Source organism: Pyxicephalus adspersus, chromosome 8 (genome assembly GCF_032062135.1).
Source record: "Pyxicephalus adspersus chromosome 8, UCB_Pads_2.0, whole genome shotgun sequence".
NCBI classification, from domain to species: Eukaryota; Metazoa; Chordata; class Amphibia; order Anura; family Pyxicephalidae; genus Pyxicephalus; species Pyxicephalus adspersus.
The window spans coordinates 30165379-30178416 of record NC_092865.1 but is presented as its reverse complement, the minus strand read 5'-3'; the positions used below and the strand labels follow the sequence as shown (position 1 = coordinate 30178416).

Below are 13038 nucleotides of genomic sequence, written 5' to 3'. Positions count from 1 at the left end.
GGTGATTATCATTATAGCAGAAGAAAGAATTTGGCAGCGCCCAGTGTCCAGTACAAGGAAAACGGGACAGCATGAGACTGACCAGACTAGGATCACATAGGGACCGGAATAGGTATCACATAGGGACCGGACTGGGAGCACTTGGGACCGTACTAGGATCACATAGGGACCGTACTAGGATCACATAGGGACCATACTAGGATCACATAGGGACCGTACTAGGATCACATAGGGACCTGAAAAAGGGATCACATAGGGACCATAATTGGATCAAATAGGGACCTGACTAGGATCACATAGGGACTGGAATAGGGATCACATAGGGACCAGACTAGGGATCAATGGCTTTCTTACCTGTAAAGGTAAGTGTTGTATATTGAATTTTTTTGGTGAAAGTTTTGCTTTATTGCTAGAGCTGTGGACAGGGATTCTCTACAAAATATCTCAGTATTACAATGTTATTGCTTGAGGTCCCCTCCTTGTATTCCTCCCAGTATAACCCCCTCCAAGCCTGTCTGTAGCAGCCACAGCGCCCTCTAGAGGCCTCTGGTAGAAAGCAGCACGTCTATAGGGCGGCCCGGGATGCCGTGTGTTATATATTGCTGGGCTGACATCTCACTACTCCATCTCCAGGAAGAAGCTCACAGCCGGCCGGGTGTATGTGTGAACGCTTGTCCTGTGCAACCTACACCCTGCCAGTGCCCGATGCCGCCCTGTGCCCGCTCTGCGCTGTGACTGAGCCTGGCAGCCACCTGCCCGCTGCGGAGGAGGGGAGAGCCGGCTCAGCTCAGGTGAGGATTAACCCTTCTATTGCCGGACATGCCTCTTCTGATGTTACCAGTCACCCCATTCTCATCTATTTAGCCCACCCAGGGTGGTCGTAGCACACTCCATGTGGACACACTCAATGTCTGCTGTGCCATGCTGATACCTGGCTGCTGTGATCTGGATCTGCCCTGTGTATGGGTTATTATTGCAGGAATTCACATCTATAGAAACTAGCCCCAAATACATTTACCCCTAGTCATCATTCAAATATTCCATGTGGATAGAATAAAATCTAATGTACATACTATCACCCAATTCTGGGCTTACCCTATTATCATGTCATACTGAATAAATGAGGGGCCAATGTGTTGGCATTAATGAACTGATTTATTATAATGTTATTGTAGTTTAATACATTTATAATGATATTGTAGTTTAATACATTTATAATGATGGGATCAGAGTTGTGGCAGGAGGTCAGACTTCTATTGTGTCATTTTGGATATGACATGATGTTGTTTGAGTGTTCTGTAAGGTTGGAGTGGTAACAATCATGTTCATGTTGATCTTTATATCTTTATATATTTAGGTTTCCTTAAATTGTAAATGATAATATTATATATTTGGATTGAAGTGTTTATAGTTTTACATTGACATGTTCTGCACTTTGGGGTTTTTTCAGTTCAGCGGTCCAAATTCAATCAGCTAACTGTTGGCATTTGTACAGGGCATTTGCAGGTGTGACCCCTGTGTTTGTGGTGGTGGCACGGTTCTCCTTCCAGAGGAAGAAAAGCATTGGTGTGATCAGAAGCAACGTGTCACTTCCAAAAACTGTGCCGCAGCCACATTGCTACCTAATCCAAGTTCATGGTTCCCAACTGCTCCTATTAGGTTATATGGGAACAGTTGGGAGCGTGGTTAAGTGTGCAGTAAAATGCGTCAGTCTGCAAATCTGAAAGTAGCCGTAGTGGGTTGAGGGGGGGGGGGGGGGGGGGGGGGGGGTGCAACTTCAGTTTGATTGATATCATTTGACTGGACTGTGTAATCCGGGGGGGGGGGGGGGGTTGGCATGTATCTAACTGGCGTCTCTTTCCTGTACACCCCCAATTGAAAATAACCAGCAAGTGTTTTTAAGCTGTTAGAAACCAGCCAAATCATAACTCTAAAGTCTATGTTGTGAGATGTGAGAAAGGATAACTCCCCATGGCTGGTTTAAAGCTCTCTACAACTTTAGAATCGGTAAATGATTTATTGGCCATATCTGTCCAGGCACAGGTGCACAGTGTTCTCCCCAGGCCCTTTTAGCAGGGCGCACCACCCAGCACTTTTCAGTACCACTCGGGTGTTTTTGGGTGGTTACTGAAGAGTTGGGTACAACACGGAGCTGCCACCCACCTACAGTTTCTTCCAACCGGCTTTAAATAATTTATGGGTTGAACACTGGGTACTGTTTAAATCAACAAAATACTTTCCCGATGCCTCTGACAAAAAAGATCAATGTAATATGGTTAATTTTCTTTTAAAAAAGATATAGACCTATTGTAGAAAGGCCTGCCTTCTGTCTACAGCTGCCATGTGATGCCTTTGCACGCTGTATGGAAACAGTGCACGCTCTGCAAAGGTCCCAGTGTCCCTTTGCTGTGTCAGAAGTATACATCTGCAGCGTTCTCCCCAGCCCCTTTTAGCTGGGCACACAGCCCGGTGGTAACTGAAAAGTTGGATCACAATACAGGGGCACAACCCACCTATCGCTGCTTCCCACCCAGTTTATAAAAAATTCTTAGGAGAATAATGGAACTGTATTCAGCTGTGATTTATCAGGGGGTATGTTATAATCTCTGCAGAGAGATTACTGCTTCTCCATAGAAAGTCCCATTCAGCAGTTTGCAGGCAAATACCAGGCTTTTCTGCTCAGGCTGTAGCTACATACACGTTATATGGCATTGACACCTTTTGTTTTAATGCACTTGGAATGTATTTCATTTAAATTGGGCTTGAGTATGTTTTATGTGAAGCAATTATTAGACATGAAGGTATTTGTAAACTCTGAAATATTGTTGGCCCTACACATAAATCTAACCAATCAGTCATGGATACAATGGTTTTTTAAAATACGTTTGCAGATGGAAAGGGATTGTTTGATGCAGAACAGTTTAAACAATTTCATTTGGCTTATTTGCCAGTACACACTCATCCTTTTTGATTTGACAATCATTTATTATTGAATTGCCCATTTGGTTTGTGTTTGTCCAGGAATGATATTTTAGTGTCGTACATTTTGGTCCCAAATTTCCTTAGTTAACCCTTTCTGTGCAATATATCTTACATACCCCATCTCAGAAAAAAGGAAGTCAGGACACTGTAACAAATACAGGTATTCCCCGGGTTACATACGAGATAGGGATTGTAGGTTTGTTCTTAGGTTGAATTTGTATGTAAGTCGGAACAGGTACAATATTTTAATAAATGAAATTAGGACAGATGTTTGTCTCAACATGTTAGGCAGTGTGGTGTCAGTTATTGTATAAAATCCTCACTGTGAGCTAATCACAAACATAGCAAAAAAAAAAATTAGATATTCATTAACTCTGGAGCAAGCTTCTTTAATATGCAAAAAGAAACAACTGCAGAGTTTGTCTTGGTCATTAAAGAGTTACAAGATGTTGCAGAAGAGCTCAGTCCTGAAAATCACCCACAACCTCAGCTGTGTGTAGCAAAAGATTTCTTCTGCATTAATTCCAAACCGCCCCCCTCCCCCCATCAAGCCTCTGTCCTGCATACAACCCAGCAAGGAAGCCCCATTCGTATCTAGGAGTGGACGTATGTCGGATGTCCTTAACTTGGGGACTACTTGTACATGATTTTAATTCATCTCTACCTAATCCAGTGTTCCTCCAGAGGTTGCTGGGGGTTCCTCCTGCAATGTATAATTCTCAGGTCAGTTTTACTAATCCCAATGATTTTTTTTGGCTATCTGTAAGGGTCACATCCTTCCCCCTGATCACCACACTAATATACTGTTATCTGTGGATATAATAATCATAGCAGAGGTTCCTGGGAGAAACTCTGATCTAATATATATATATATGCAAACTTCTAGTATCACAATTCATTTGATCTTTTCTCTTTAATTTGTACAAATATTGAGTTTAGGAATAGTATTCATACTTTAATAAATGGTAATGAATTACATATTCGTCTTATGGATTTTATACCTTGAGGGATACACATATGTAGATGTACAGGAGGGTAGGCAAACATAGTGCATGTCTGATGATTATTTGACGTTCCAGCTCATATCATTGCACCAAGTAGAACTATGTAGAAATGTGATGGAAATAATCATGTGATAGATTTTAAAAATGAAATTGCAAGCTTGAAGTTAGACCATATTCCAGTTTAATGACATGACTATGTAATGTTTTGCATTACTTAATGTACATCCGCACAAAGCGTGTCATTGCATTCACGTGCTTCCTAAGTTGTGTTTGCCTGCAGGTGACCTGCTGCAGATGTCCCTGGGTTTAGATACCATTATGCTCATGAATAATACTGTAAGGGTCATTTAAGGTACATGGGTACATTGCAGGTCTGTACAGTTTTGCTGTACCTGATTGCATTTTATTTCCTGTGTGTGTGAAAAACATTTTTTTAGACTGGTAAGGGTTCTTTGGTTTAATTTAGCATTTAATAGAACCTGGATTTGATAGAATATGCAAACGAATGATAAGAATCCAAAATGCATTGGAGATGTGTTCAGTATTTGCATGGTGGGGGATTAACCCTGATGCAGCCAAACTGTATTCCAGACTGGAATGAAAAGAACAGGAAATAAGTTGAAATGACATAAACAACAAATGTGGCAAAAGTTTTAAAATGTGCCACTGTTTCTTTGGTACAGTTTCCTTCGAACGAATAGAAATATATGTAAAACTCATGCAAGATATATGAAAATCGCAGTCTTTTGGCTGTAACAGAGCACGTGGTACCTCTTACATACAGGTGTGACCATAACCTGAGTTTTTTTTTTGCTGGCTTTTTTTATGTGCTGTAGCTGCATTTGAAGGGAACTTTGTTTTGGCTCCCAGAATACAAATTCATTCCCCAAGGAGCATTTGTCAAAATTATTTTGCATATATTGTGGATACATTAGCAGTTGATTTCTGTGGAGTTCCATTAGATACAATCACATGTGCTGACTGTACAGAAGTTGGTCCAGGTGCACCTAAAATATGCATAGTTGGCAACCTGTTTTTTTTCTGTATGTTGACATTGGAAATAGGTGTACAGAGCAGTCAGGTGTCTTAAAAATTGCAAAGTACATATAAGGCTTACATGTCCTGAAAACCAGGCTTTGGCTGTTGATATTCTTATTTTCTGATGGACTTAATAAACATGGTGGTGGTATAAGGGATGATGCTTAGGTGCAATATAGCACCCTAAAAATCTGCTAGCACCTTCATTCAGGCCCAGTTAATGTGCAAAGTTAGACAATGTCAATGGCTCCAGTAGACTCCGGGTTTTTTAACATCATGGCTGCATATAGGCTAATTTCCTGACTCATTTTTTGTACTGTTGCTTGCTTACTTGCTTTTTTGTGTGGATCTTGGCCCTTGAGGTCTGGAGCTGAGGACCCCAGTTTCTAATAAGGGCACAGCCAATTCTTTAGCACATGGCAGATAAACCTGACATTCATCGGATATTGTTTGGCCCCAAAAAGGCTGGAGCTAAATCCCTTGCTCTGGATACTTATTTTTTATTTTAGGAAATAGAACTAAAAGATCACAGAAAACCCAATGCTTCCACATTACTAATTATAGCCAGGAGCAAATCAGTAATATATATGTCCAAAATATTAATAATAATGACACATTTTACATTTACTGCATAATCAAATGCTTACATAGCAAATAAAGGTTCCGTCTCGCTAATTCGGATCTTTGCCAATCCAGCTAGATCTTATTTGAATGGTATTCTAACATGTTAAGTGAAGCAATTCTTTTTCCCGTGTATGTCACAATGTATAAAAGGTAATAAGGCTCTCAAAAAGTAAAAAAAAAACATCTGTTGTGATATTCACTCAGACCAATATTGTACTGTGAAAACTTTATAATGTTGCAACCCTATTTCCAGTATTATTCCTATTGGAACCGTGCAAGACTTTGATCACTGAAGGAAAATGAAGAATGATGCAATGGTTGGAGGGGTTGTGGATTGGGACTGCTCATACGGTAGAAAAGTTCATACTTAACACAGTGGGGACTAAGATAAGTGACCTTTGAATTAGATACAGAATCCTGCTCAGCAGATATTGCAGAATATGGTGAGCAGGAACCTTTACATTTTTTGCAGCCATTTTTTTTCTTTATACATTCATGCTTTCTTTTGTATTCTTGCACAAGAGGATATTGGAGCCTCGTGGGTTAATACAGATCACGTGCACTGTCACAAGTTTCGACCTTGACATAACTTTGTTCCTATATACTACAGGAAAACAAACATAAAACCTAACTTAGAAATGCATACACAAGTGCAAAGGTTTATTGATTATTACGGAGTTAGACATTGTTTCAAGTTTATTAAAAAATTGCACAGCGCTGGAAATGTGGTGCCTAAAACCCTTTATAGGTCCAAAGTATGTTCTCCATGTAAGCAGGGAGCTCAGTCACAATTTGAATGCCACCTTGCCTATTTACAGTGGGGTGACACTGATGGGGGAAGGTTATTTTTCCCCTTCTAGCACAGAGAAATACTACTTAATCTCTGGTAGGCTACTAGATTGTAAGCTCTTCAGGGCAGGATCTTCTCCTATTCATCTGTCATTTGCAACCCCTATTTAATGTACAGTGCTGTGTAATATGTTGGTGCTATATAAATCCTGTTTATTAATATAAAAAATAATGACAATAGGTTCAGGGAAAGTGTTGCAGCAAAGGCTCCACTTGATCAGGGGCTGTACCTGCTACAGGAGAACTTAGGAAGATGGCTGCTCACAATTACAGCATTGCCAAAAAAAAAGCAATTTGAAGGAGAGGAGCCCTTGAGTTGACTAACACCTATGCATTGCCTTAACACGTGATAAAATGTCCATTTTAACATAATTCACAAAAACATACATGCCATAGTGTAGTGTCCTAGAATTAAAATGTCATCCCAAAATATTGTCACCTGCTATCCTCAATGCACTTACATAACAGCGCACCACAATGGAGGTAACACCTTTAAAAACACGGAACAGTGCATATAAGAATGGGCCCTTAGAATAGCCAAAGGCAGCCTGATATGTTTCATTTCAGGCACCTGGTTTGAGCATGAATTGCTATAACTCTTGGCCATTGGTGTTTGCCAATATTGATGAAATCCTCCTGGGTATGATCCTTCAATAGAATGAAAAGTGAAGATGTGATGCAAAGCTTTACGAGCTGTGTCATTCATGGACTGAGAACTGCAGCAAGTCCTACTGTTAGAAGGTTTTTAAGGATGAGCAAATATTTCACTTTTTATTCATTTTTTTCTCCTACTTTTAAAATTTTGACATTTAAGGCAATTAAAGCAAACCCATTAGCTAGTAAAATGCCTACATTGATTAGACAAGCCAGCAGCCAACCACAGGAGCTTTCAGCAGTGCCTATATGTCATTACATACTTTGGTAAAGCTGCTAATGGCAAAGCTGAGTCACCATGGCTCCTGATTAAAGAACTTCTAAACTCCAGACAAATAGCGTTGGAGTACAAGAGGCTTGTGTGTTCTTACTTGAATTTAGGTCTTGTGAGTATTTCTTCCACAGTTGTGCAGTAATCCACCATGGGACATCTTCTGAATCTAATAAACATTGATCAATAATATTAATCAATGCCACCCAAACTTTGTGCAGGTTATCAATGCAGTGTTCTAGGAGGGTAGAAGCTGTAGGTGGGTGGCAATCTTTGTACATGCACAACTGTGATCTCCGCGGCCTCTTTTAGCCAGGCGCACCACCCAGCACTTTTTAATAGCACCTGGTTGTTTTTGGGTGGTTAGTGAAAAGTTTGGACACTGTGTGTATTGTATCCAAACTTTTCACTAACCACCCAAAAACAGTGCCTTGGTAAAATGGGCTGGGAGAACACTGGTATGAGTCTACCAACCCTGTAGACTTCTGAAGGACATAGTTGCATAGTTGGAAGACATTCTGTGCCCCTGCCACAGCTCTGTAATGTGTAGCATAGTGATAATGTCACCTCTACTTTTACAAGGGAATAGGTTTGCAGAGGCATTTGGTACACACAAAATAATATTGTATATAATGTATATTTTTGCAACTTGAGCTCAACTTTAATGTGAGAGGTCAGTTGTTTGTTAGCTTTTCCAGTTTAGGCACTAAGTGTGGACTCATAGGTTCACTTTATTCAAATATATCCAAGGTTTTCTTTTTAATATTTTTTACAGAATGGGCATAACAGTATCTTCATAACACTCATTATATAGCAATAACCTTTAAAGCAAGCTCCAATCCATAACGGCTCGTCTGAGTATTTTATTGTGTCTTATTTAGCTTGTTTGTAGAGAAGACTCTGGGATGCAGCCTTGAATTATGCTCATATCAAAGATGTGGCCTTTCTCCATGGTTAAATGCTAAATATATTATCTTCTGTCGTCCTTCCATATGCTGGTGGGTTGATTAAGCTGTGCTCAGCTTTTTATAACCAGGCTTGCTGTGTTCTATCTGTAGTATGGAGTATTTGTGCAGCGCTAATGATTATGTGCCTGCCTACATGTTGCATTCCTTAAAATTCTTTTGTGTCAAAGTTAAAGTTTAAAAGACTTTATGGCATTAATGTCTCGCTTTTGCTGAGAGTTATTTAAAGGCAACCTGTTCTGAGAAAATTTGTTAATAAATAGTAAACTCAAATCACAAACCGATTCTTTTTGTAGTCTGGCATACAGAATATTATGCACAAACATACAATACAAAAACCGGAATGAAATATTGATGTCTCACCAAACTTTTTTTTTTTTTAACATACAGTGAATTATTTAACATTTTGCATCTTGAAGTGGAACTTTATTTGCTAGGATATAGTATTTGGCAAACAATATTTTGTATTTCCTTTTTGCATCCAGGTTTTTTATTTATAGTACACACTGCCTGTGGCACAATTCAGCGTTCACTCCCAGCCCATACCTGACATTTGATGACAGCATGCATAGGAGTGATTTCACTAGTGGTTACCCAATGGACAAAGAAGAGAGGGATGCTTTGCCTTGCAATGATCCTGTTTTATTTCCTGCTGTTTCTGGTATAAAAATATCAGAGAGTGCTCTCCAAAGACACACATCATACAAATTCATTATTCTATTTATTTTCAAAAATATAAATGTAGACCTTTAAAAATCATATACCAATCCCAGTTGGCACTTATACCCAGAAGTACTGGTTTATTCATTTAAGCTTCTGACAATGAGCAAAGTGTCAGTGTAGTGAAAGAAAAGTAGGTATATGAGCAAATTTACAGGTGACCTTTGTAAAGGTTTTTGCACACTTTAACCAAGTGTTGGTATTCAGAATAGGAAAAAATGGCCTGGGGATAGCAAACAGCCGCTTGATTTTGAGTTTTGCTTGTAATAGTTGCACTTTTTTTTCCCTTGGAGTTTGGAAACTTTTATTGCCCAAGATCTAAATTTATTATAGTCAGATTGATACTGACTAGATAAAACTTTTAAATCACTAAGAAGTAAAGTGAATAACATGGATTATCTCACCGCAATAGCACCTGCCAAGAAGTGGACTAGATTAAGGAGCACAGGAACAGTTAGTTCTCGAAGGTGGAGTGCTGAAAGCTAAAATCTTAATCTGTCAATATTAGATTATTTTTTTGGCAGTGATTTGTCCCATACATGAAGCAATTGCTTATTTATTCAGAATATTAATTTATATGTCTGGATCATGAATGTATCTAATGACGTCTATAGCAAGCATATATAATATTGTATACGCATCAGTAGGGGTTATGGTTACCACTGTGGAGCTAATAGGTCTGGGTAAAGAGAAATATGTCATTATTAACCATGGGAACCTAAAATTAGAGATGGGAGAAGCACAAGCCAGGAGCACCCTGCTCCTCATCCAAAGGAAACTGTATTGGTTGGTTGTCCCAACTGTGTTCTTCATTGATCTGCCAGGAAGGAATGATGAATGGCATTGGGGGAATGCATAGACACGCTGGAGTTTTTTCCAGGATAATCACATGTATGTTGCCTTAGTCAACTTAAAACTCACAGCACCATTGGAATTTATAGCTCCTCCATAAAGCACTTGCTGACAACCACGTGACTTAAGCAACCCCAGACTTTCCTCGCCTTTGCCCTTCCCTTTAGTTTTACTACTAAGCTGGCCATATTAATAATAAAATAAAGGAGACTACAACAAATTGTAAGTGTGTTGCCCCTTCTTTATTGCCTTAATAGTAAAAATTGATCCACAAGTTTCCACCACACTTTTTTTTCTTCTATTGTCTGGGGAGTTTTTGCTTTATAAATGGCTTCCTACCCACAAGTAAAGATAATCAGCAATTGTGCAGAACAGACTTCCAACAAACCAATTACTAATGCTGCCACGCCTGCCATTTAGTTAGTTTGCTTTCAAGAAGGAGTTTCTTTGTGATTGGTACTTTGACCATGACCACTGAGCATTTTTGGCACCAGAATGACTTGTTCATGCCTTTTCCCAGCAATCTTATATGTGTTCTTAGTAGAATTACATGATACTGTGTTCCATATAATTTATAACCTTAGGGCAATAATTTACACAGACTTCTAATGATGGATAAATAATCAAATGACGTAAGTCGTGTTGTTTTGAGCAGCAGCTTTTTTTTCTCTACAAGTAATGTTTTTTAACACCAGTGTTCTCCCCAGCCCCTCTTAGCTGGGTGCACCACTCTGGTGCATGTTCCCCTAACCACCCAGTTGTTTTTGGGTGGTTACCTAAATGGTGAGTCACAATACGGGGCAACCACCCGCCTACAGCTTTATCCCATCTGGCTTAACAAAATTTCTGAACACTGGTTTTTACTATTCTACATTATATTTAGGAGTTTTGAGGATACAAAGCACTAACCCCCCCATAATACACTAAACCGAACCATTCCCTGGCACAAGTGTTTGGCGGCATCCTCCCAGGTCAGTAAAAATTCTAATGACAGGAGCCTTTAAAGTTTAATGGAGTGTTACTTCTGCAGTACGGGTTCATCATATTCATGTCTATGTGAAGTTACCGGGCTATGATGTAACCAGGGGTCGGCAAACTTTCATTTCAGGGGTGGGCGGGAGCACACTAGGCTGGACTCTGAGTCCTGCCCTAATGGCTCTGCCCCCCACCAGGGAACGCCCCCTGAAGTGAAATCCTCTCCTCTATATGCATTGCGGAGGTGAGGGATTTACCTTCAGGGAGCGTTCCCTATTTACCACGGGGGCGGAAGTATCAGGCCTGCCGCGGTAAATAGGGGAGCCACAGCAGCTCCGGCTCCGGTAGTTCCTAACGCCCCCTGGCAGATGTATCCGGCAACCTGCGGCTCCGGAGCTACGGTTTGGCGGCCGGCATTAGGCCGGATCGGCCAGGGGGCATTAGGCCGGAAGGAATTTCCGGCTAGGCCGTATCTGGCCTAAAGGCTGGAGTTTGCTGACCCCTGATGTAGACAATATAGGAGGCTGCTTGAGGAGATTAGTAAGCAGTTGCAGGGGCAATGGTTTAGCTTGGTGTATAAAGGAGTCTGGAAAGTGAGGGGGGAGTGTTATTTTTTAGATAATTACTAAACTTGTCCTTTTAATGATTGCTGAAAAGTTGTAAACTTTTTACTTGCACATACGATGTTGGTCCTATGTGGTATTTATCTCTAAATGATCACCCTATATAAATATATAAATGGGCCATATAGAGAACTCGCTTCTCACTTATTCACTTTTAGGATCATTACAAAGAACAAGAGGGCACTTTTAGTGTCTGGAGGATAATACATTTAATCTCAGGATGAAGAAGGGATTCTTCATAATAAGGTGTGTGAAAATGTGGAATCGGCTACCTCAGGAAGTAGTTTCAGCAAGTGTTATAGATTGCTTTAGGAAAAAGCTGGATGCTTTTCTAGAAGCACGTAGTTTATTTTGTATTAAAGTTTTAAAGTAAGGACAACATAGACTGTTGATCCAGGGAATATCTGATTGCCTCACGGGATATGGAAAAAACTTTTTTGTTGGAGCACATTGAATTTGGGATTTTTTCTGCCTTTCTCTTGGTCTATAGGGTTTCTATCTGGGATGTGTTTAGTTCTCTAGTGGATTTATGTCTTTTTTTTCAACCTAACTATGTAAATGTCTCCTAGGTCATCTGCTAAACCTTTTGCATGCAGACATTGTAACGTTACTTGTTATTTTCAGTTTTTCCAATCATACAGCTGTCAATATTATTGATCTACACGTGTATTTTTATTATCTCCCATAGTCCTAGAAATGACATCTGAGCTGTATGGGCCAATGGGGATAGATGGATGAACATTTTGGAACACCGTTGTTTCAAATTAGAGAGAAGACAAGCAGTTTTGAAGAGTTAGAATTATGTTTTTCCATAAATTAAAAAAAACAAAAGATGAATACAAAAACAAAAAAAGAAGTTATTGGCTAAGACTTTCATTCATTTTAAAGTTCAGACATTAGCAAAGAATGTTTTGACATATTTAGCTGCAGGTAGAATCTTGTAAACACTTGAAGGGATACCTAACAGTTCTATTAACAATATTATTATAGGGCTTTATTTCAGCATTTTAAATATAAGCTTTACCTAAATACCAACAAAAGAAAGGACCAGGACCCTTCTGTAAAGTGGATTTTGAGTCCACTTTGCCTAGCATATTGCAATCAGACTTTGAGATGATTCTATTGAGTAAGTGATTTCCCATTGTTATTCCTTGCAAGTGACCTGAAGCACTGCTCTATGCAAACAGATTTCATTGTTTCCATTGCAGTGCTGGCTTGTACTCTTTTCATATGAGTGCGGGTAACGCAGATGCCATTATGTGTTGCAATACAAGACTCATTGTTGGGTTTTTATGCTTGCCAACATTAATTATTTTGTGTTTGTTTAGTAATGACAATGGTAGCAACTAAATATACCTTTGTATATCCAATAATGTAACTGGTAACTGTGTGATATTTATTCAGGTATAGGCTTAACTACTTTTTTCCTATATTAATAATGACATAAGCTTAATTACTTACAACTTTCTTTATATCACTTT

The 13038-nt window shown here is 39.5% G+C and overlaps 1 protein-coding gene across 1 annotated transcript in view; it reads left to right on the top strand.

The window, feature by feature from the left end:
* Positions 1-594: 594 nt before the first annotated feature.
* LRRC8D (leucine rich repeat containing 8 VRAC subunit D) overlaps positions 595-13038 on the top strand; it is a 48345-nt gene continuing 35901 nt past the window's right edge. Inside the window, exon 1 of the mRNA XM_072419907.1 lies at positions 595-791. The gene's annotated coding sequence lies outside the window, so the exon portion shown is untranslated. The remainder of the gene's footprint in view (positions 792-13038) is intronic.